The sequence below is a fragment of the Carassius carassius genome, chromosome 7, assembly GCF_963082965.1.
Source record: "Carassius carassius chromosome 7, fCarCar2.1, whole genome shotgun sequence".
Taxonomy (NCBI): domain Eukaryota; kingdom Metazoa; phylum Chordata; class Actinopteri; order Cypriniformes; family Cyprinidae; genus Carassius; species Carassius carassius.
In genome coordinates this window covers 15,965,285-15,987,986 of record NC_081761.1, presented here as the reverse complement: position 1 = coordinate 15,987,986, position 22,702 = coordinate 15,965,285, and the positions used below count along the sequence as shown (strand labels likewise).

At 35.6% G+C, this 22,702-nt stretch overlaps 1 protein-coding gene across 2 annotated transcripts in view; it reads left to right on the top strand.

The window, feature by feature from the left end:
• The window catches only part of fbxw7 (F-box and WD repeat domain containing 7), a 205,778-nt gene that overhangs the window by 39,378 nt on the left and 143,698 nt on the right, over nt 1-22,702 (top strand). The window contains exon 2 of one of the 2 annotated variants that reach the window (XM_059554021.1): nt 992-1,047. The exons of the other annotated variant lie outside the window; for it this stretch is intronic. The gene's annotated coding sequence lies outside the window, so the exon portion shown is untranslated. The remainder of the gene's footprint in view (nt 1-991; nt 1,048-22,702) is intronic. 2 annotated transcript variants of the gene reach the window in all.

The following is a 22,702-nucleotide window of genomic DNA, read 5'->3' as shown; positions in this document are numbered from 1 at the left end:
CAAAATGTAATTTATTGAAGATCCTGGATCTGTTTTTTCGCTCTTCTTTATTCTTTTTTTATGTATTATAGAAGTATCGGATCGGGACTCGGTATTGGCAGATACTCAAAATCAAATGACTCGGACTCAAAAAAAAAAAAAAACCTGATCGGGACATCCCTAGCAGAAATCATATGTTGCTACCAGGGGTGATGCTATCTTCGTGTTTGCCCTACAAAAGCGCTGTATATTACACTGTCAAATGCAGCATGCTAAACTAATTCAGTTCAGCAACTTTGCATTTAATATGCTAATGATCAATCTCTTGAGCGATAGTATTAACATTGTTTGGAAAGATGAAAAAATTATGTAGTGCAGCTTTTCGCTATATAATTTGTCTCTGATTACATGGATATAAAAAGTGGTCCATGGGAAATTTTATCAGAAATAGTCAGCATTTTTAAGTTTCTTTCATGGTCATTCAACTTTTTCCACATGACATGCTCGAGGCTCTGCTGTGATTTTTGCAAACACTTCCTAGCAGGTTGTTAAAGTTGCGATATAATAGATGCAGTGACAGATCTTTTCTTTAATATTTTGATGAGTGAAAAAGTGAATCAAGAAAAAAACATGCAGGGCAGGGACTTGGATTCTGTTCACCAGTTGTTGATTTGGATGTAGGCAGATGTAAATATGAGCTTGTAGTCAATCGTTAAAAAGGATTGAAATTTAAGTGGACTGAATTATTGAAGAAGTCTGGCATACATCACCAGCTTATGAGGTAAAAATAAGGTAAAAAAAATGAATGATGAATCCTTCACAATAAGATTAATAAGGTGTTTAGAGAATAGGCGGTGTTTCCATTCCATGATGACTTAAATGGTATGTGTACTAGAAATGATTATTCTGCAGCATTTTGAACGAAATTAAGAGGTTTGGTATGTGAATCCTTCATAACAACAAGAGGAAATTAGATGACCTTTAATGCCCTTTTAATGCTCTTTATTCACAGAAGGCAGAGGTGGAGAACCACATCTGAAGGACTCTGAGCTGCCAGACGTGTGAATCGTAAGTAACTACTTGATGTACAAATTAGATCTTCTGTTACTGAAGAAAATCCCGGATTCAGAACTTCACTGCCATTCGAAAGGCTGTATTTATTTGATCAAAAATAGAGTAAGATCATAATATTGTGATTTAAAAATGCCTGTTTTCTGTTTTGACATAAGATGAAGTTTATTCCTGTGATGGCAAAATTGAATTTTCAGCAGCCATTACTCTTAGTCTTCACTGTGAAAAAAATATTTAGAAACTATTGAAGTATGTTGATTAGAGCTTGAACAATATATCGTTTAGCCGAGATTATCAGCCGATATGAGCTTGTCGCCGATATATCTGTAATTTATATATATTTTTTTACAGCACATATAATGCAGATTAAATGCTTCTGAATGGTGTAATTACTTTGTTTGTTCAGCAGAGCATGCTCCATTGTTTACTACTGGAGACCCAGGTCCACCGCTTCAAATTATCCGCCCGCCACCCACCCACATCTATATTTGATCGTCACATTACAATGATTCTAATTCTTAGTTTTGCGTCATATGAATGCATGGTTAATTTTTTACAGCAGATACAGTGATTTTAGAGACTAGAGCTTAGGGCTGTCAAAAAAGCTGAAAAACTAAATTAAATTTTTTAACTTAAATATGATAAAAATTTGAATAATATTCAAATTTAAAATTCATTTCAGTTGGGGTGAAGAAAAGCTTTTTTTTCTAAGTTAAATATATCATATATATATATCTATCATAAGTATATCTCATATATTTTTAGTGACAAGTACACATTTCCATTGCCAACACTTAGTGTCAGATACCTTAAAGGGATAGTTCACCCAAAAATGAAAATTCTATCATCGTTTACTCACCCTCAAGTTGTTCCAAACCTGTATTAGTTTCTTTGTTCTGCTGAATACAAAGGAAGATATTTGGAAGAATGAGAGAATCAAACAGATCTTGGTCCCCATTGACTTCCATAGTAGGAAAAATATATACTATGATAGTCAATGGGGACCGAGATCTGTTTGGTTACAAACATTCTTCCAAATATCTTCCTTTGTGTTCAGCAGAACAAAGTAACTCATACAGGTTTGGAACAACTTGAGGGTGAGTAAACGATGATAGAATTTTCATTTTTGGGTGAACTATCCCTTTAAAGACATTGCTATGCCATTGCTACACTTTCTATGCTATGACTGCTCCACAGACTTCTTGTTGCAAATTTTGCTCACACACAGACACACAAACCTGGACCTGGAGATGGACACACGCACACACACTCAAACTCACAAACTTACTGACACACTCAAACACAGGCTCACACACTCAAACATTCAAAAAGACACACACACACTCACACACACAGGCTCACACACACACCAAACTGGACCCGGAGGTGGACACACACAGACTCTGACACACACACACACACACACACACACACACACACACACAAACCTGGAGATTGAGGTGGACAAAAACCAACACACACCAACCTGAACCTGGAGATAATAATAATATAATGTCTAGTCTGGTGGCTGTGATATATATAAACCTACCAACGTCCGTTGCCATGATTTTTGGAATAACTGATCGCGAGAGAAAAAAAATGACGTTTTAGTCGCATAACATCGGTTAATGGAAACGCCGTCATTTCGCAATAGTTGTTTATCGATATTTAGAAGAAAAAAAAACACAAGTTTTGCGCGAATCTGTAATGGAAACGCGACAGCGCTTAACATAGACTAACTTCTCAGAGTTATGTTGAGCAACAGTGTTCATTACTAACCATTCAACTCCGGATTGATTCTGGAATCTTCGCTGGGGGAATAAGCATTAAGCACCGGCAACAATCCATCCTCGTGAGTCCAACGGTGTCCCTCTAGAAAATGTGCGAAATATGCATTCTGTGTGAATGGTTTCAGCTTTGATGTAAACAAGATTTACCTTTTTAAGGCAGTAATCAAAGCAAAAGGTGGCTACTTTGAAAAACCTAGAATATGACATATTTTCAGTTGTTTCACACTTTTTTGTTATGTATATAATTCCACATGTGTTAATTCATAGTTTTGATGCCTTCAGTGTGAATCTACAATTTTCATAGTCATGAAAATAAAGTACTCTTTGAATATCATACTCTTTGAATGAGAAGGTGTGTCCAAACTTTTGGTCTGTACTGTGTATGTGTGTGTGTGTGTGTATATATATTTATATATATATACATATATACATATATACATATACATATATATATACATATATACATATACATATACATATACATATACATATACATACACATATACATACACACACACATACACACAGACAGTAGGGCTGCAACTAATGATTATTTTGATAATCGATTAATCTGTCGATTTATTTTTACGATTAATCGATTAATCGGTTTATGTACTTATATTTTAGTTTTTTCCATTTTTTCCCCAAGTAAATTATTAATAAATGGTCTTTATCCTTCAGCATAGATTTTTAAGAGAATTTAACCATTTTGCACGGTCATATCCTCATCAAAAATATACCTGGAGTTGTTTTATTGTGTTAGTAATCCTTTGTTGAACTCTTCTGCAATCAGAACACTGACCCATACTCTAGCAAATTTGCAAAAATTCTAGCAAAGTAGATTTCAAATAATGTTTTCACCATGGCAGTCCTTAGAGCTCCTAAAGTAGTTTAACATCCCGAACAAAGCTTTCAGAACATATTTTCACGAAGTATAAGGATAAAACAGAATAAAATTGCAGTGCATTGTATTTTATTATTTACTGGGAAACAGCTTTATAGCTTTTGCTGTGAAATTGTAAACAATCCTTCGAAAAAAGTGCCAATGGCATGAAACCTGAATGGAACTCACAATTTAAAGTAAAATCCATCAGAAGGTTGTCCAGAAAAAAAAATTGGACACACAAAAAACCTGCTGTGTGAAAAAGAGCAGTGAATACTTAGAAAAAAAGTGCATTTCAAATATCTTTAAACATTTACCTCTCTCATTCAGTCATAATTAGGCTGCACGACTGAATTTTGAACTGGTAAACGACAAACTGATCACAGAACATGTTTGTAAAGCTTTAAATGTTAACTGTTAAAAAGCAATGTTATCAGCTTTTACGACTAAACATTTGCAAACAACATTGTACTGGAGAATCTGCACAAATGAAAGTCTTAGGGGCCGTTCACAAATCGCGCCTAAAAACGCGTGGAAAACGCTAGGCGCACCGCTTTCTCCTTCTTTCCAAAGCGCTCGGGCAGAAGCACCCCTGAAGCGCCTGCCTTTGCTAAGCAACCATGACGTGCTCTCTCCTTGAAGACGCGGAAATTTCAGCAAAGGATAAATGGATTTGCAGCTCAAAAAATCGCTTTCAGTAGCTCTGCTACTAAATTTATTTCAAAATGGAAATCGATATACAACTATGATCAGCTGTTCCTTTCATCTTGACTGAGCTTTTAACGTTGTTACGGGAAAGGATGAAGCTGATTGGTTAGTTCTTGTCACATGACCCGCGGTGCGCTTGCGGCATTCTGAAAAGTTGAAATGTTTTAACTCGATGCGGTGCGGTGTTGGAAATAACGAACTTGCACGTGCAAAAGATGCGATATGTGAACGTCCCCTTAAACAGTTCAGTAGTGCAGAGTTTACAGGTTACTCTTCTTTTTTGAAGGCTCAAAGTAAAGTACTCCCACATTACGCTGAATGCTGCAGAGACGCTGTTCGGGAAGCACGTGACATAAAACAAGGACAGCTATTGGTTATTAGCTACTTTTCCTGCTGTACTGGCTGAGTAAAACCTCCGGTGGCTCATTACTGCCACACTTTGGTCACCGCAGATTTGAAATATGCACGAAATGAGCCGCTTACGGCAAATAAAAGTTATTTAGCAACAAATCGATGACTAAATTAGTTGACAACTATTTTAATAATCGATTTTAATCGATTAAATCGATTCGTTGTTTCAGCTCTAACAGACAGACAGATAGATAAATGTATGTGTATTTGTATAGATATATCTATATAAATAAAATTCCACACCTTTCTCTGATTATGACATACCAGATAAACTGTTGTTGCAGTTGTTAATCCTACTTTGGTTTTGTTTGAGATTATGGGTAGTTTGGCAGTAATTGGACTCCATCTGCAAATATTGGTGGAAACTGATTCATCCCAGTGACTTGAATCTTTTCAATCAGTTTTCCTAGATTTATTTAGATCCATTTACTGAATGACATCCGGTTTGAATTTTGATTTGTTGGTTTGAATTTTCTTTTTACTTGTCCTAAAAATAAATCTCCATGTTGGTTCTGAATTTACAATCAATTTGGCTCTTTTGAGAGACTGTGCTTTGAAGCTTTAGATATGGTACCTTCATGGTTGCTACAAATGCTTTTGAGACGAGCAGTCCATTCAGAACACTCACCACCATTTGTTGTCTTCTCCCGGATGGGATAGCTGTACCATTCACAGGATGAAAGACAGAAGGAAGAAAATAAAGGTGGAGAGACCCACCCAGCCACCCATTGTCTTTGGTGTTGAAGCAAGGAAGTGAACTTTCACACTTCCCCTCAATATCGGTCACAAGACCCACAGTGTTCAGCCCTGCTACAATGAAGAGGGATTTTTTTGAGACAGGCAGCTTCATATCTATGTCTATGGGGTCTATGTTTGTTTTTGTGTCTCTGCATTTGCTTGGGGGAGTTGTGTGCTTGGCCGTTCAAGCAACTGGTTAATAATGTATGTCTCGTCACGCTTTTGTGAATTAAAGGTAAACTGATATGGTGCAGAGGGAGGCAGCTCTTTCATTGATTAATTTTTAAATAGCTGCACTGCTAGAGGCCACTGGGCTGTTTATAATACCTTGCTCTGGGCTTCTTCGCCCGAAAACGGGCGAAAACTTGAACGTTTTGAAATGTTTAATTTTTTTGCTTCATCGGATGGGGATGAAACTTGGTGACTTTTGTTGTATTACCTATATGAACACACAAAAAAATCAAGGAGATGATTCTGATATGTTAAAGGGTCGTAAAAAAAGTCACACTTAGCTTCCTCCCGCCCGAAAACGGGCGACATAGGAAATGAATGGGAAATACGAAAAAATAGGAAAACTCAGAGAAACTTTTGGTGGTACAAGCTACAGATCAGCAACTGTGCTGAAAAAAAGTGTACAGCAATGAAGGGGTGACACTCTAGAACATCAAGAGTGCAAATAAGATCCCCCCCCCCACACACACACCCACGCACACACACACACACACACACACACACACACACACAGATAAACTGGCGACTGCAACAGCAAATTTGTAGAATATTCCACATAAAATCAATAAATGAAAAAAAAAACTTGCTCAAATGCACACACACACACACACACACACACACACACACACACACACACAGAGAGAGAGAGAGAGAGAGAGAAAGAGAGAGAGAGAGAAAGAGAGAGACTGGTAAGACTGCAACAGCAAATTTTGAGAATATGCAAAAATAAATAAATAAAAAATACAAAAAGAGACTCTCGCTCAAATGCAACACACACACACACACACACACACACATTCACTCACACATACACACACACACACACACACACACACACACACACACACACACACACACACACACACACACACACACACACACACACACACACACACACACACACATTGTGTTCCCTTTCTAACCAAATGCTATAGTTTGATTGTAATCATAATGCAAAACCTGATACTTATCTAAACATTTTTGTTAAGAAAATAAAGTAATCATCTTTTAGAATATCTAAATGTATATCTAAATAAAAAAAACGAATAAGATAGAGAAATCATGTCTAAAACAACAAAAGGAATCAAAAAGCCTTTCTATATAGGATATATAGGAAGCTATAGACAGCCTACAGGCTGGTACAGGACATTACACAAAAGTGGCTATTTTTTAAAGCCACTAGATGAAGTTCTTCTCCTGGAACATTTGTTTTTAGGCTGGCACTCTATTTTGATGTGAAATGCTGCATTTATTGATTTTTTTTTTTAAATAAATATAAAATAAAAAATTATATATTAATTCTAATGGAAAAAATAGCTCATAAAAATTATATAATTAATGCAAAGTATCATAAAAAAATCTAAAAATTCTAAATAATAATCAGAAAACATTATAGAACAAAAATATATTTGATTGGTTATCCTGGGAAAAAGTAAAGTACAATTTTAAGGCTTCGCCCGTTTTCGGGCGGGAGGAAGCTAAGTGTGACCCATTTACGAAGAAGCCCAGAGGGTTAAAAAGATGCGTTGAGCTGAGAGAGAGTCTGTGATAAATTGTAAGAGAAATGACAGGGGTAGAAAGCGTCTGACGGCCCCCTTAATATAAAATGTTATATATCAGTGATGAATTATACATAAGCTTTGAATGCAGTATGAGCTACACAGTATGATTTGATAAGCGTGTTTAAAAAATAAAATAAATGTATAAATATTCAGGCAACACAAATGGACTAAAGAGTGTGAGTCTCTGAGGGATTCCCGCACATAGTATGATCTAATTCAATGCTTAAAGGCTACATGAAATCCTGATTGACCCTATTTGCTTCCTCGAAAAATTATATTGGTCTTACTGTTTGATTCATCAGTGCACATCATTTTAAATAAATAAATAACTATTTCTGGGGGGAAAAACAACCCAGTAAAATTATAAACTAAAATTCCAACTCAAATCTGCATAATAACCCCCACCACACTAACATTATTTCACTTTGCACATTGTTTCACTCTGAAATGAATCACATTATAAGGGTAAACTACATTTGTTAATAGTTTTATTTCAACTTCATGTACTATTTGCATAGTTTGAGGGGGGAAAAAAACAGATTAAAGCACTATTAATATGCTGCATGTTTATTTTTTGTATTCTCAGGCGTATCATATGCTTAACGGTGTTAATTATCTGTTTGTTTACTTAGAAACATGTGTGATTGCATATATTTGCTGATACATAAAACATATTTTGTTATATACTCTATTATTGGTAAAGGACCATGAATACTTCAGGAATTTATCACATAGTCAGCATGCTAATGGTAAATATAAATATTTGTTTGTAAAAGTCTCAGTTGTTCTCTGACCATTTCAATGAATTCTGGGGTTTTAAGAAACATAAATCACTTCAAATTTATATTTAAAACACTTTTTGTTTGCATAATCACTAAAACAATAACATTACCAATGATCTTCAGATTTTAAATGACAACTTGACTGAATAAATAGCATGTGAAATATCTAATGTAGATGTTCAAAAAAAGCTTTGAAAAAGTTTAATAAAAAGGTAAACCTCACATTTCAGCCTTTAAATAAAGAAAAGATACAAGTCAAAATGATAATTAGTTAGTAAATTATATGTATATTATTTCATTTGCAAATTTGGTCAATTTTTGGCCAGACAGAAACTGAACACAGACTGAATGTAAATACAAGTGTCTGTAAATCCACTCGCTGACAGCAGGTGGCGCTTATGGAAAAGCTGAATTAGAGCTGTTTCCTGTAACCTCCATGAACAATGCAGTATTGTGAAAACACTTCCTTTAGGGATTTCATGGAGCGAAAACAAAAAACAAATGCCAGTAAATCATTTCTGAAAACCTTCAGAGGTACATTCATATAATTAATTAGCTCATACATTAATTTATATAATTCCCTTAGCACTCATTTAAAACCTTCCAGCTTTTCCGCCCTGTTTTCATTCAAAAGGAATCTACTCTACGTACTGTGTGCACGTGTTACTGAAAAAACTGTGCTTTATGCTGGACAGTATTTATGTAACGCAAGTTGTTTAATTCACGGTAATCTAATACGGTTTAATAATACTAACCGTTGGGGATTTTTATCATGATTTATCTTCAAACCAGTAATCGTTACATCCCTATTAGGTAGTCTGTGAATGTGCAACAAGGCGCACAATTTTGTGTATTTGTTGTGATCGGAAAGACTTTAAAATCTGTGTGGTCCTCATTTAAAAAATCGCTAAGTGTAACACAAGTGTGACAGTCAAACCTGAACCTCTGCAGTGTTTCCCTTTCATTTTGCCTGTTCTTCTATTCATTCCTCTTTAATAATTCAAGCTTTTTCTTTGTGGTTCACAGGCGAGGCCACTGATGGCAGCCATTAGGTCTGCACGACTCCATCGTGCTGCATTCCAACGGTCCATTTTTAATCATCCCTGCCTGTACCTTAAAGGCCCGGGACACAGCGTCAAGTTATTGGCTAGCGTCTGTCGGGATAGGTGTTTTTTTTTTTTTTTTTTTTTTTTTTTTTTTTTTTTTATATAAAAGTTTTCCACACATTGGCTCTTGCTGGGCTCACAAAGGTGCCACAGTTTGCCCACTTAAATGTTGAATCCACATCGGTGAGAACTCTGATTGGATGTTTGGTTTAGCAAACTAGATTTAAAGCAAAAGTGATGAAAATGAGCAAGTAAATGAATGGGGCACAGACATGGTCTTACCCAATCATTCCAATATGTGAATATTTTCATAACAACATGAGCTGCTTAAAATAAATAGTTAACTAATAGTAATATTCCAAATTGTAAACAAGTGCTGCTTTGTTCACATTTTGTGTATCTGTATCTTTCATATATCTTAGCTTTGGTTTCTCCTTTTTAATGATGAATATTGATGCTGCGGATATATACCATTAATTCCTCTCATGCAGGCTCAGAATGCACATTAGTTTGCAGTCGGTTGTAGTCTGAGCAGGGTTTTAGTCTGCTTTTGTCACCACTAGTTCTTTGAAGTTGGCTTGGTATGTCCCTACCACTACACCACACACCACCTCACTTGCAAGTCCAGCTTTGACCCATTTGTGGGTCAGTGCCACTTGAGTCTCTCATGGACGAGACTGTTTCTGATCTGTTGTAGTCCCAGTCATTCTGACCTCAGCTTGTCTACATCCTTTGTTCTCAGTTTGGCTTACAGCAGTCAAGTCTTCAGGGGTTTTCGAATGAGTTCATCTCTTAGGCTCCTAACAGTGAATGTGATGTAAGATCCATGTAATTTGACTTTAACTGAGGTGTAAACACCAAACACTTGGCTATTCGTCTTCATATAGTTTGAGAGGAGTGAATATTTGAATGGATTTATTTTTAGTGTAAAAATCTTCATTTTATTTATTTATTTTTGTTTATGGCCATGTTATTATCTTACCGATGGAGCCGTTGAAAGCGTGTCAGTGCTTATTGATATTTTCGGTTTATTTCAGTTTCATTTTATTGTTATTTTTACACTTTCAGTTTCCACTCATTCTAAAGTTTTATTTGTAAACATACATATATAAATTGTTTTTAACAAAATGTCTTAATGTGCTTTTGTAAAAAATAAAAGATTCACATTTCTGATTAAAAAAGAAAAAAGAAAAAAAAGGTGTATAGGAACAGTAAAGACGTTATGATGTCTATTATGTTACAAAAGTTGTAAACTTTCTATTCCTTGAATAATCCTGAAAGAAGTGTCATGCTTTCCAAAAAAATACTAAGCAGCACAGCTGCTTGGATAAGGAGTGTTTCTTGAGCACCAAATATGCATATTATACAGTGATCATGTGACACTGAAGCCTGCAGTAATGGCTGCTGAAGTAAATAAGCATTATACCACAAATTGTATCAGTGATTTATAACATGAACCTGGAATATTCTTTTAAAGCACAATAGGTATTTTCTGAGACAGCAACATTTTTGTTGGGTATTTTTAGAGCCAGAAATACCCTACAATGCTTTTTAGCTCACTAGGTTTTTTTCTCTACAATCCATTGAAAAATGCCCAGTTTACTCCGGTCAGTATTCTCATTCATGTTTCGGAAGCGCTGCTTGAAAACAGGAAATGCACTTAGCGAACAGCAGTTAGCCCACCCTGCCCGGCTGTTGTGGTGACAGGAAGCTATGATTTGGATCTGGTGCCTGTGCAGGGTATTGTTACCCTGGATACACAGTGCTTGGTTCACAGCCCCACTAGAGGGCAGTATATAGATATATTCAGTTGCATGATCCTAACCAGGATGAGTGCTGCACAGGTAACATTTAGGCAGTACTGCATTCAAATTCCTCATACTTATTATCCCTGTCCTCGGGCTGCTTATTTCTTTCACCACTGTTATGCAATGTATCTCACTCTGCATAACATACAGGCTCTATTAAAACTGAGTTGATAATTTCATGTGTACTACTATTTTGGAATTTTACAAACTTTTTATTTTTATTTTGATATTCTTATAGCTTTTTTTATGTCAATCTATGTTTACACCTTTAGTATTCAGTGTTTTATGCTCAGTAAAACTGCATTTATTTGATCAAAATACAGTAAGAATAAATATTGTGAAACATTAACTTTTAAATTTTAAAAACATATTTCAAAGTAAATTATTCTGTGATGCCAAAGCTTTTCTGCAGCCATTACTCCAATCTTCACGAAACCATTCAAATAATCTTGATTCAGTGCTCATAATAATAATAATAATAATAATAATAATTATTATTATTCAGTTATCAATATTAAAAGCAGTTGTTTCTTAATATTTGTGGAAACAGTGATGCATTTTTCAGGATTCTTTGTAATAGCCTAGAATGTCAAGTCAAATTTAATTTTAGTACTTCTCACAATACACAATGTTTCAGTGCAGCTTTACAGAAAATGATGTAAATGTTAATTATAATATAAAATCTGCATTCCTTGTCGCAGTTAGCAGATCAGTCAGGCGATAATGCAGTATATATTTGCAATCATATAAACAAGTCTAAAATTGTACATGTAACGCGTCTTTGCTAAATACAATTATTAATTTTAATACATTAATTTGTTTCAAGCGAAAATGATTATTTTTATTTTTGTTTATAATTGCATTACTTTTTCTCATTTCACTTATATTCATTCTTGACTATGACAGAGGTTAAAAGTGGATTAGTGTACTTTTACAATTAAACTATATAAATGTAAGAGGAGTGATTTAAATATGGGAAAACCGTTCCAAGAAGGATCCACAGTTAAAGGCAGTATAATTTTTTTTTAAACCCTTTTTGCTTTCCTATTGCTGTTGTCCTAACTTCTTTTACCTTCCTCCTAATATTTTAAAACATTGTTGCTGTCTGTGATGCTCTGAAATCGATCAACCTTCTAATGACTGTAAACCCGTTTAACTTGAATCCTCATTAACTGGCAGTGTGCAGTTGTAGATGAGAGAGCAGCGGACACGTTAATGAAATGCCCATTTGTAACAGACTTAATGAGGAGAGGCGAATATTGAATGCTGCATTCGAAGGTATCACTACTTTTTAATGGAAGGGATGCAATTAGTATTGCAATCCGTATTACTCCCCAGGCCTGGACATGGATTGGAAAAGCTGGCTCAACTTTGAAAGAACCTTTTAAACTTGGGTGAAACTTTATGAAGTGCTGAATCATTTTCATGTTTTGCATATCAATGAGGTTGTATGAGTGATTGCCACCTCTAGAAGCACATGATTTTGCTGTGTTAGGAGTGTCAGGTCATGAATCTTCGGACAGGCATGAGACTGTGTCTCAGTTTTTGCAGGTGTTCAGATGACTCACATTGGCTGCAGCACATTGGCACAGTCAGTCTAATAAATGGCAGGTAATGATCCCCCCCTCTGCTCTTGGCCTCTCTCTCGCTGTTGAGCCGACGCAAACCACTCGTTTTGATGTTGGCATCAGCAGGTGTGATTTCATGCCAGCCAAAATACCAGCTGACTGTTAGACTGAACCCACTTATTCATGCAATTTTGGCACAGGTAATTAATCAAGGGGAATCATATTACAGAAGGCTAGAGGCTCATTTTGTTGTTAGGGGAATGTGTCAGTGGATTTCGTTGTGGCTATGATATTCTTTTCAGAACAATTCTGAAACAAAGAATTTGCCAAATTACATAAAAATTCAGTCGCTTCTGACTCATATTCTGTAAGTACATATGATTCAAACGTGAGTTTTGAGCAGTGTAGACTAGCTCTTGTTGTTTCTCCGATCACAAATGCAGACATGGTTTTATGTTTACGCAGCACGATACACAATGCAATGCTTAAAAAGACAATATAAGTCATTATAATCAGTAATTATGTCCCCACTGGATGCAACAAATGCCTCGTTTGTAATGTGATTTATTGGTTTTGTCTCGCCTGATGTCCGGATCGCGAACAAATCTTTCTGTTTAAACAGATCTTCTTAGTGAACCGGTTAGACCAGTTCACCAAATCGAACTGAATCATTTGAAACTGTTCACGTCTCCAATACGCACTAATCCACAAATTACTTTTATTTGTAGTTTATTACTAGTTATTCGGTTTATAAACATGCCTTACACTCCCTCTGATGCGAAATAAACCAATATCCAGAGTTATTCAGTTACTCCTCAGTACATTGATTGAACTGCTAAAAGAGAACCGATGATGGGATGTGCACGAGCAGAGCAGCTGGACTGAGTCTCGTGCTGCTGGCCTTGGAGACGGCATAGTATGCTAAGGGGCGTAACATTCGGTCAATCACAACGCACTGGATAGCTGGCCAATCAGAGCACACCCTGCTTTTTCATAACGATGAGTCTTGTAAAATTCACACGTTTCAGAAGGCGGGTCATAGAGGAGAAACAATGTACATTTTATGGGAAATGTGTTTTTTTTTTTTTTTTTTTACTTAAACCACATAAACACATTGCAATACACCGAAATAATGTTTTTTTTTAGCAGCATCATATGTCCCCTTTAAGAGATTAGACTATTTTCAAAATATACATCGGATTGGTTGTTTCTTTAAATTATATAAAAACAATATATATATGAATGTTATTATAATGTTATACTAAAACAATGGAAAACCCCTTAAGATCACATGTAGAAAGAAAAAAAAACATCTTAAGCATGCAGAATAACATAAGTGGACTTTGAACGATTAATTGTCACTTTAAACGATTACATAATTATGGAATCTATAATTGTAATCGCTATAATTGTAATCGCTATTAGAAATTTGACTTATTGTGCAACCCTAATATTTATATTCATATAATTTGTATTTAACATATAAACATTTTTTTTCTTAAATATATTCATGCATGTGTGTGTATTTATATACATAAAAAATATATGCACATATTGTGTAAACAGACTTATATAATCATTTGACAGCACTCGTTTTTTTTAGGCTTGCTTTCGAGTCATGAAATGGTTACATGTTAGTCAGAATGTAAAATGTTTGTCGTGGATGCACTCTTCTCATAACGACATGCTGTCCCACTGACAAAATCATTGTTTTTATGATCATTTACTGCTATCACTTCCAAGTACTTTAATATTGATGTACCCTATTCATAGTTTTGTTTATTCAGAGCATTTATATTATTTTGGTGTTCAAGTTCCAGTGTTTGCATATTCTTAAAGATGACACATCATGAAAATCTGACTTTTTCCATGTCCCAGCCTCAGAGGAGACAAGACAGCAGTGGATTTATTTATTTACTGTATATTACGCTGCTGCCACACAGATCTAATATAATATATTATATAATATATTCTTTCCCAGCTGTTTACCTTCACAGACATAATCAACTGTTTTTAACAAACTTTTGTTTCTGACAGTTTAAGCGCAATATGACATGAGAGGCATGCCTCGTTATAGCCTCGTTATAGCTTTCTGTGCACGTGCTTTGAACGTGTGTGCTCAAAAAACTGAGCTGAAACTTTACAGATTAATTCTGGGGACACCTTAGAATTGTATTAAATATTGTAAAAAGGGACATAATATTTCTCCTTTTAGGAATCCAAAATTAATTGTTCTCTGCAAATGTGTATCATTGATGTAAATGGTCTTAAAGTGACATTATTATTGTTTAATGCAATTTTTCCTGGGACAGTTTATTGTCCAAAAAATTGTGACGGTGTCTGATTTTCACAATTTGCTGTGCATACTAGCACTACTGATTTACGCTAGTTAACCTCAATAGGCATAATAGAGGCAGGACTAATAGGTCTTGGTCAACTAGTAATTTACCAGCTAACTAGTCGATGATCATGGCTTATACCTATTTTAGACTAACCTTGCAGGCAGCATACCAATAACAGTCAATTCATCCATATACATCTTTTTCCTCTGCTGTGTTGTTCAATTTGCATCGATATTCAGGATTTATTAAAAACCCCTCCAGGTTATTTGGAAATCAAGGGGTGTCTGTCTTAAATTGACCTTGCGTGTCTGTTTTATTAAAGACTTGTTTCCTTCATATTTAGCACACTAGCCATATCTGTCTAAAGGTCATTTGATGTGGTTGTCTTTGAATGTAAAGTCATCCAACAGAACTTTTATCTGGCCGGTTGCCTCTGCACATGCTACAGCTTTTGTTCACCAATAGTCTGACTGCTGCATTCCTGATTACAGGAAATTGATAACTCTCACCTGGAACAATGACCGTTGTGTAGGTAAAACAATGGTTTAATGTTTGGGAGCAGTTGCTACCTTCTGCCTGGGTTTCCTGATATGATTCTTACTAAATGATCCTTTGTTCTTTGTATTTTTACTCCTGACAGCCTTTTGGTATAATACTTTATCAAAGAACTAGAAAAAAATGCAGTGCAGTATTGCCTTTTGGTGTAATATGGACATGCAACACATTCAGAATTAATCAACTTTTAATAAACTGCAGAACAGCGCGAGGCGGTATTACCGTGCCTCACGCGGGCAAGGTTTGCTCCGAGAATGGACACTGCACTTGTGATACAAAACACACAGGTCTGTTAAGAGCAATACTTTTTATATAGACATATTACTTTTAATATAGACAAATTATTACCTGTTCTACTGAAAAAAATAAAATAAAATTATGGCTGCCATATTCGCAAATATTTCCCAAGCAAATTAGGTTGACTTTTTTTATTGTGAGTAAAATTACAGATTAGAGGTTGACCGATAGTGGATTTTGCCGATGCCGATAGCTAGGTTGGACCAAACTGGCCGATACCGATTAATTAACCGATAGTTTTTAAAATGGATACTGAAAAAAAACTAAAATAGTGCTTTATTTATTTTTTTTTAAAAGGACTGAACCATACTAGTAGTTATAATAATAAAAGTAATTAATAATAATAATAGTAAATGTTGAAATTACCACACTCTAATAGGGCACCATGAAATCATTTTTTTCCAAATTCCATTATTTCTGTTTTAATTTTTCTGTATTCTGTTTTTTTTTCTCCACTCCTTTTTAATAGTTAAATGAAAGTTTATTAGTAAAAAAGCAAGTCTAATTAATTTAAACCATGAAACTTATACATTTTCACATCAATTTAATAAGTTGAACACAAATTTTATGTTTATGGTTTATTAAATTTTTTTCTTACCATATTTTTTTTATTGTTATCAAATTCTGTGTTTTAGCATGTCTAATTATTTGAATGCATAAAACAACTTAACACAATTTTATTTTTTTCTTAAAGAAGCCTTATGATTTTTTTTTTCACTCAAAAATCCTGTGTCGTGTATTGAAATTTTTCTGGTTATTAAATCAAGGCATGAAACATTAATAACAGTTATCTTTCTGATTATTTTATCTTACTGAAAATGTATCTAACTTTTTTTTTTAAAACAAAAAACAATACTATATTACTATATTAAAATTAAAACATGGAAGAAATATTGTGTGGTTTTTCCTTTAAAAAAAAAAAAAAAGTTGAATTACGCTGAATTCACCGCGAGTGTCATGCGCGCTTCAGTGTGTGTTACATTAGCAGATGAAACCCCGCGTCCTTTCCTGACTTAATAGTTACAGATACTAGTCCATATCGTGATTTGATTTAAGTGTAATGACCTACTTTTAATTTCTTCAAAAATTGACAAATTCCTTGACTTTCCATGTTAAACTATGAATTCCGTTTTTATGAATGGATTCCACGATTCCGTCCGCGTTTTCAGCATCACAGAAATCAAAGGGCCCTACAATTATACCAGCACAATATATACTCTCACACTTTAGCTGCTTCTATCCTTGAACACTAAATGATTATATAATCAAAATAAAAGAGCAGCGCTGAGTCATGAGTCTAGGAGAACTCACTGGTGTCAAACACACTCCGGACGCGTCGTGTTTAACTCGAGCAGTGGTCTAAAACAGTTTATTTATTCACCAAACAGACACAAGTTTACCTCAAGAATGAACAATGAGGCATAGATAAGTTTGAAGTTCAGTGTTTAATAAAACGGAGCAAACGGAAAGAGCAATCTATATTATCTCCATAAACGAAGCATTTATTATTATTATTATTATTATTTCACAGAAAGACATTTCGATGAAAATGCTCAATATACAATTCATTATGTACATTAACAATGATTCGGAGCGAATATAATGTAATTTAATGGAAAACTATGTGAATGGTGCTCTGAGGCGCAGCAGGATTTTCTGTCAGCTGCATTTAAATCCGGATCTGAAGTTTCTAGCTCTGTTCAGCGTGCAGTAGAGTTGCAACATCATGCACACGTACTCTTAACAGTACAGCTAAGCACTGTTGTCTTACCATGCCGAGAAATCCGGGCCGATAATGGTTTGTAATCGTGCCGCGCTGTACCAGGCTCACATGGAAATACAGATGTGACATTCTTCAGAACCGTTCGGCCTGACAGTAAAAATGGCTATATTCAAGCGCGAATGAATATAGTTTTGCGGGGATGCCAGATGTTCGAATAACAAAAAAGATTATTTGAATCTCAAAATTGAAAAATGAATGCCAACCCATCGAATGAATATTCAAATAATTTAATATTTTGGGTCAGCCCTATTAATTAAACATACTTCAAGCCTTTTTTCTTAATTGGTTAGCATTGGGGCAAATTTCATAATGCTTTTTTCAGTAAGGAGGTATTGAAAAGGTTTTTTGTGTGTGTGTGTGCTTTTAAGAAAAGGCTTGGGATAAAAATGTTATAGTCAAGGGAGGACACGAGCCATGTATATGAGTTGTGCACGTTTGATTTATGCCAATATGGGCAACAACTCAGAACACCCTTACAAATTTTCAACAGGAAGTGTAAAAAGCTAGTAGTTTACTTTTTTTATTTATCGTTCCATTTTGCTTTTTAAACTACCTTTCTTTGTCACATTCTATCCTGTTATCGAACCCCTTTCACCTTTCCTTTTACTTGTTTATGGAGTAATCTGAATGGCTCTTCCTGTCCCTCTGTCAGTTTCTGTGAAATCCACACTCTCAGACCTTGGATCGCACCGGATCGATGTGAAAGCGGGGAGCTGACAGTGAAAAGCAATATTCATAAATAATGTACACAGAACACAGCATGATCTTTCACCTCTTTTCTCAGTCCTTCTGCAGACAAACTGTTTGCCATCATATCTTTAAACTGTTAATCTGGAACTAAAAGAAACAGTAGCAGATCTTTATCTTCTGTATTGTGTGTAACAGATAATCAAAAAAGAACAAATGCAGAGCAAGCTTTGTTTCTAAGCATTAACTGTTGTACTCAAAAGTGGATGCAGATGAACATGAACTTGCAGGGGCAGAGTTTAAGTAGGCTAAGGGTGGGATGTACCAACAAGGATTAAATTTAAGCAAAGTTTGGAGCCAATCGAGAATTTGTTGATCTGGATTTTATTTTAAATTAAGTTGTGTTGCACCACATCATTTTAAACACAGATTAACAAATTATTAGAATTCTAACCTACGATTAAAACTCCATCTACGATGAAATGAGAGGAATGGCACCACTGCCATGAAATGCTACAGATATTCTTCTCTTTTTTTGAATGCACCGAGATGAGAGACTGAACATATTCCAGACTCCATAACAGGTGTAAATCTTAAATCTAAAATCAGATCAAAATGATGGTTTAAATGTAAACCTGCTCATTTTTAAACCAGGTTTAAAGATTGGTGCAACCAAATTATTGAGTAAACTTTGATTTAATCTAGATTTAAGCGTAATCATTATTGGTGCAACCAACCCTTAATTTTTAAAGTCTCGCATACGTTGCCAGAGGGAAGTCTGCCATTTTCATTAGAAGATCAAGATGTTATTTTGATAGATATTAAAAATCACATGCATAGATGAACTGTTCACAATAAGAACTATAACATGCATTTAGATTGTAGTCATGTTGTATCATTTAAAGTTTACTTAATTTTTGTCTAGAGGAGCATCAGTCTTTTAACAATTTTTCATTGGAAATATTTGTCTCAGTCCTGTTGTTGGTGATTGGCCAGTCCTGCTTAAATTCAGGACCAATTTTTATTTATTCTATATACATTTTTTATTTGATTATTATTTACTTTTTTTTTGCATAATTCATAATGTATAAACACTCGTCAAGCCCAAGCCTAACATAACTGGTACAAAAGGATAAATTATTGTCATGCAGTGATGACTTCACACATTGAATTTTGTGATTGGTGTCAATATTGGCAATTCTTAGTGTTGCAGTATCCGTGAGCAAATTTACAGATCGATGCTCTGCTATTGTTTCTAGCATGTTTGAGTCTCTCTTCTTTAGATACCCAAAATCCTCCAAGAATTCTTAAAGTAATGTTTGTAGTTATTAATACAACATTGATACATCATGTCAACCATCTGTGGCATGCAGCAAATTAGAAAATACAGATAGCAATTTAAACTCTTCTTTCAGTTTGAAGAACAACAAAGTTTATGTACTTAGAAAGAAAGTCCTTGAAGCAGGCATTGTAGAGGTGTAATGATTTGCGAAAATGAGAATCTAACTTCGAGCAAGCTTGTATTACATTTTTCAACTCTTGTCATGAACATGTAAAAACTAGCTTGAAAGGCCTGGATGTTCAGGCGTACTAGAATGACACTTGTCATAACTATCTATTAATTACTGTTTATCTGCAGCAAACTCCACCCACAGGAATTGCATTGGTAATGTATAAAGAGACATCAGTCTTTTTAAAAAGCACTTAAAGGACGATTTAGATGTCTTAACATCTCAAATAACATTTTGTATGGAAGAATTATTGTAAATGCTTTAACAAAAATATTAGCTGCACTTTTCTGCTTTTAAACCCCTTCCCCATTAAGTGCATTAGAAGTTTAAATTATTTTCTGTGGCAATTGACAGCATGTTAGAGCTGTTACAGCTTAACTTGCATCAAATCCTTAGCATATATTTTAAATTTTTCTTTCTTTTCCTAATTTAAAATGTTACCACTCTGTTTTCATAGAGGAGGGTAAGGCTTTTCAACAGTCTTGAGATTATTGCATTGTTCCAAAAAATTGGGCTGGATGCTGCATGCCTTTGATATCATTATGCCAGCCAGATGAAACCCCAATGTTGAGAGAGTTTTTCTCTTTTTGTTTTATCTCTGATTGTGTCATGGTTGGGAGAATGAATGAGTTTCTGTCTGCGTTGCTGGGTTTTGTTGATTTGGTCTATTTACTCTGGCAACCGGGCTAAAGATACCGCAGAGAATAGACTGAGTGTAATGAATCACAATGTCAAGACTTCTTATAGTGAAACCCCATGTTTCTGTCAGTGAGGAGTTTTGCTTCAGAACCCCATTTTAGTGGAGTTAGCAGATCTAGCAGGTGTCTGAAAGAAGGGAAACGGGTGGCAAGTGGGAATTACTTTAAAGCTTATTCATAAGTGCAATAAAGTGACAACTAATTTGCCCCAATCTATTAGCGCTGAGCATTCTCTCTCTCTCTCTCTCTCTCTCTCTCTCTCTCTCTCTCTCTCTCTCTCTAAAAAAAAACATCCATTGTGTTCAAACATCACTCCTAAATATAAAATATGCTCTGTGGAAGTTGTTTGCACCTTGAAGCGATAACCGCAGTTCATTTCCAGTCTGGTGGTGCCATGGACGTCCATGCATGTCCTCTGCATGCTTGGCTGATTGCACCTGACTTTCTGAATACTGAGTGGAAAGTCTCTTGCGGTGACCACGCCTTGTCGTGGAAGCAGCTGGCATGGACTGAAAAATCTAATCATGATTCAACACATTTTCCAACAGAACCGGTACAGACTTGTCTAAGGTGGTAGTTAGTTCAAGACTGTGTTGGTCACTTTCGCAAAATACAGCCATTGTGTTCATTTTTCGGACTGGTTCTGTTTGAATATTTAGGGTCTTAACTATTTGATCCCATCATGGATACCTGTAAGGCAAGTGCCCTTTTTGATATTGGTTACAATGAAATGTGATTCGTCCTGATTATACTTGCCTATTTTTAGTTTGCTGGCTGGTTGCCTGGAGCTTCATATTTTGCCCACCTCTGAGACACCACTGCACCTTGCAATATCTTCCCCCTCCATTCCATCAGCCAATGGGGTGATCGCTACAGTGGAATCTCTTTATCATCTGTCATATTATTTGCTGATGAGTCAGATGATTTGCATATCTCCCACAAGGCCCAAGGGAGCCGGGGCTGTTCACTAATCAGGTTGGATGCATGAGATTAGGTGAGGGAGCTCAACACTTTGAGCGATAAGGTTAGGATGGAGACGGACTGTCATGATGTGTTTGGGCTAAAGATGGTTTTTCTCTGAATTGCCTCCATTTAGTTTTGCCCACTGCCTGTCAGCATCTTTATCTGCATTACTACTTCCCCAGTTTTCCAAATAGGCTTGAGTAATCATGCCTCCAGCAAAATGTTGATGCTGATCTCTCTTCCTTGACCTTTTGCTGTAATTGTATTTGTAATTTAAGTAATTTCTTATTGAATTCATAATTTATGTTTGATAGACCCACTCTTTTCTAACCCCACCTACAGTAGGTGACAAAATCGTGAACTTACTTGGCATGGGATCTAAATACATTATTGGCAATTTGGTTTAGAAACCATTCTTAGGAAGGTTAGAACTATGGCCATATTTGGAATGAAATCTTTGCATACTTGGAATGTGTCTGCTAAATATTTCAAATAGTATACTCTTTTGTCACATGACATTTTGCATGTTTGGTTCAGAACATAAATGTAGCTCTTATGTCTAATCCCATTTTTGTTAAAACAAATTTTTTTGGCTGTCCATTCAAATATTGAATCATGAAAGAAGTTATGCAATCTGTTATAGCTTCTGGTCTATTCATCACACATAAAAAGGAAAAGACGAGGACATTGCATTGTTGGATATAACATTTCCACAATATATGGGATATGTTTGATGGTATACCGCACATCTAATAATACAATACAAATTCTGCAGTCCTTTGTGGTTATGTTATTCTGAATGCACTAAAACCGTATTAAACTACTAATCCAGACACTGGTTTGTAACTGAAGGCAGTCCTGCTGTTGAGATTAGTGTGAGGAGGAGAGATGGAGGGAGGGGCTTCCAGAGCTGCTGTTCATCGAGATGCTCGGAAGAGCGGACTGTGTCAGAGCGAGGGAGGGGGTGGGAGAGAGAAGGACGATATGCAGCTTCATCACAAGCAATTGAGGGAAGTGCAGGGAGGGTAAGCTTGGCCTGTTTGAGAGAAATACTCCCTGACTACCTGTGCCAGAGCCATCTGAGGATCATCACCCACCTGCAGGATTTGCTGCATCTTCAGGTTCTGCATTACAGGGATGGTCAAGCTTCCAGAACTTGCAGGAGCCACACAGGTATCTTCTTCACCTTGAACTACTAAATACTGAAGGTTCGAAGACTCGATCTGGAA